Here is a 4,179-nt window from a genome sequence, read left to right on the forward strand (position 1 = left end):
AATTTTTCTTTTCATAATTTTAATATACATGATATTCTAGCGAAAAAAAATTGCAATGCATCTCTCATGGAGAAACGAAATTCAATATCACACATCGAATGCAATTGTCTAAGTGAACAAGAAGCAATGGGACGAGAGACTAAGAGGGAGAGAGAGCATATAAAATGGAATGAAATCAATCCCCTTCCTTCTTGTTGGGATTTGGGATAATAACTATTCTTTTTTGGTAATATAAAACTTTAAAATACTAGAAAAGGAGGATAACGGACTTTTTTTTCATTCTGTCAAACCATCAACAAGTGATGACCAGCCAACATATGTGAATTGGGGAATCCACTTCACGTAAGTGATTGGACTCTCTCCTTAAATATTTAAAAGTTATAATGGTGAAGAATAGGAGAATTGAATTTGTTTTGAACAGACGCCTTGAACCTAGAAAGTTTTATTAAAAAAAAAAAAAACAAAACGTAACTTTCTCCGTGGTTTCTATCTTTTGTGTTTGTATTATTCAGTTGCACATATAGAAGAGTATATTTCTCATCTCCTGATCTGTAGTTTTCAACAAGACTGCATCACAAAATAATGTACAAAATAGTGCGAGTTAAGAAACCCACTAGATTGCAACCCTTTTTTTTTTTTTTCTTTTTTGAACTCTTTGATGCCCCCAACCCGAGAAGAAGAGGCCAGCTGGTCCATCCCTGGCCCAACCCAATCAGAGATCAAGAGTATTCAAGCATTCAACTACGTTACATGAAGAGACGACACCATCAAACATTGGCTGGCATTAACTTAACCCTTGTACCAAAAACAAAGCACCTATACATCCATGACCTATTCATAACAAGAAAAATACTATTTTAATCAGGAAAATTGAGAGATTTTAAACACATTTTTAACTAACAAAGTTCTGGAGCGACAAGTGCTAAGGGATTCGGTCAACGGAACAAAAATAGGCCAATTGAAATCCCCAATCGATGACATAAGCTGATTTCTGCAAGACACATAGTATGACATGCTGTCCAACACACGGGCACGCACCATAGATCTGTCCAACAGTTAAATGCGCGTTGAACCTCTAGTGGTACGGAAAAGGATTTGAATCCCACAAGACAAACCTGCCACATAGGGGGATGGATCCATAGTCTCCATTGACATATTGCATGCGGCTTTTGACATTTGGTACAAAGTCAATTGAAATTGCATAGTGGATGGCTCTCCCCGCAACCATGGTCTCCATTGTCCAAGCCAAAACCTAGACAACCTAGGCTTCAAGTTGTCTAAAAGGGGTGGGGGAAGGAGGTATTCAGAGGGTTGTAATGGACAGGTCACTGATAGCAAGTGGGGAGGGGGTGTTCTGCATAAGAGGAAGAGGAAAACTAGTGGCTAGGAAGGTAATAGCCAGGAGATTCAAACTTGAGACCTCCTAGAAAGTGTGGGCTTGGGCACTTAGCACACCACATCTTCACCAACTATTTTAAGCAATTGTCATATATTTTCTCTTCCCCTTTGGAAATGATCTCCTGTTGTCTCTTGTATGATGTCCCGTCATATACCCACATTGGTTCGGACCTTAGCTTCCTACAAGTGGATGGCATACCTATCCCTCTCCCCTCTCTTTAATCGTTTAAAATGATCGATCCAAAACTAGTTGATTCAGGACTGAGCCAAGCTGATCAAAATCATCTAAGATTGATCTGGATCTTGATTATGTTCTTTTAAACCTTACTATGGACTGAGTTCCTTGTCTAGCTATGTAGCATTTGCTAGCGCATCTTTGTTTATATCGCTCTCCTCCCATATTATCCTCCCACATTAGGGAATAAATACGTAATTTCATAGGAGGGAGAATAGTCAAAGAAATAGGGAGATGCTAATATATGCTACACAGCCTGAGAGCATTCTTTTCTCCCAAATTGTAAATAGCTTTTGGCCCTAGAGGGGAGAGAGAGATGTGTGGAATCCACCTCTTTGGCTATCCTGCTTAATGGCTCTCCCTTATCATTTTTTTCGTCCATCTTGAGGCCTCAGACAAAGAGACCCATTGTCATCATACATTTTTATACCATGTGCTGAAGTTCTTTCTACACATATATCCAATGCCCTCCTATGCAAGGGTATTCATGGGATTTGGCCAGCTTGCATTGGAAAACCGATAACTCATATGGCTTTTGATGACGAACTAATACCTTTTAGACATGCGACAAGCCAAGAAATTCGGGTTTTTCAACAAGTTATTGAGGAATATTTTACCTACTCTGGCCAAGCTCTTAATCTCCAAAAGACTTGGGCACAATTTAGCACTAATGTCTCTGCTAGTCTCAAGCGAATGATTTTTGAGAGATTCCACATTATGTCTAATTTGAGCATAGAATCCTACCTTGGAATCCCATTTACTTATAAGAAAATCAGTAAAGGCCAATGTCATGATCTTCTTCAAAAGGTGAACTCTCGACTTTTTCATTGGAAGACCAAATTCTTGAGCTCAGCCGGAAGGAAGGTTTTAATCCAATCAACACTATCTACTCTTCCTCAGTACTTCATGTCATGCTTGAAGCTCCCTCACTCAATCCTTAATTTCATTGATTCTACCTGCAAGAATTTTTTCTGGTCATCTGGAGAGCGTAGATTGGTCCATACAATTCATTGGTCCCAGATTTGCAAGCCTGTAAGATCTGGGGGTCTAAATCTCAAGCTATCAATGGAGATGAACCAAGCCTTACTATCTAAAAAAGCATGGCAGCTTCTAAATCCCAATTCTTCTCTTTGTGGCCGAGTTATGAAGGCTAAATATTTTTCCAATTGTACATTTTTGGAAGCCAAGTGCCACTCGTCATCCTCCTGGGTTTGGAAATCTATTATTTTTTGTCGTGACCTTCTTTGGAAAGGCCTCTTATTCGCATTGGACACGGTAGATCTGTTAATCCCTGGAGCGACCCCTGGATCCCTAACACCCTTCCATTAGTAACCCCTTATCCACTTCCTCTTAATGCTCCTTCTTTTGTGGCAGATTTTATTAATGATTGTAGTTGGGACATTGAAAAGATTTCGTTTTGGTGGCCTGAAGATATAGCAACACGTTTCTTATCTATCCCAATTTCAATGGTTGAATGTGAGGATAAATGGATTTGGAGTCCTACATCTAATGGTTCATTTTCTGTTTCATCTGCTTACAGGCTGGCTCTGCATCATCAGAATCTTCAAACTAATCCTATCTGGCAACGTCTCTGGCACACCCCTATTGCTCCTAAGGCAAGAATGCTGATTTGGAAAATTTTGTTGGATGGCTATCCTATTCCTTCTATCTCAATCGAAGAGGCATGAATCTAAATACAATTTGTCCTTTCTGCGATGCACCATCTTTGGATCAAGATCACCTTTTTCTTAATTGTCCTTTTTCGAAGACAGCATGGAATTTATCTGGTTTTCACTCAATAAGGATTACCCCACTAACAATCTCAGGATGTATCTCTTCAATTTTGCTAACAAAGGGTCTCTCCAAATGTACTACAAACACGCCATCCCTGATGATCAGTATAATCTGGAATCTTTGGTTGGCTTATCTGGATCTAATCTTTCATAATATCTCTACCATCCCTCATTCGGTTTCACAGAAGAGCATTTATTTCTCTTTGGAATTTTGCAAAGGTGTTAATCAGCCGGTTTCCCTTCGTTCTATTCAACATATTAGATGGATTCCTCCTAACCCAGGAATTATTAAAATAAATGTGGATGGTGCTTCTCTTGGTTGCCCAGGCCCAGCGAGTATTGGCGGCGTCTTTCGAAACGAGTACGGCTCCTTCTTGGGTGGATTTGCGGAATTCATTGGTTGTAATTATGCTTATGTAGCAGAGATACTTGCTGTCAGGAGGGCCCTAATATTGGCTCTTGATTTTTAGTATCGTAACATCATTCTCGAAGGGGATAACTTGATGGTTATTAAGCTTCTTAATCATGCCTTGTCTTCTTGTTAGGATTTTTATGTGGACTTAACTGATACTGATTGATCTATTGGGCTCAAGCAATAATAGACCCACTCTGATTAGAAAACTCTTAAAGATTCTATTATAAATAGAAGCTAAAGGTCCCTGCATCCGTCACTTTAACACCTTCATGGTTTTGGAAGTACGGACTCCCCCACAGGAATAGTGTATATGAGAGTATTCCAAGGGTGAAAGACTG

The sequence above is a fragment of the Macadamia integrifolia genome, chromosome 6, assembly GCF_013358625.1.
Source record: "Macadamia integrifolia cultivar HAES 741 chromosome 6, SCU_Mint_v3, whole genome shotgun sequence".
Lineage (NCBI taxonomy): Eukaryota > Viridiplantae > Streptophyta > Magnoliopsida > Proteales > Proteaceae > Macadamia > Macadamia integrifolia.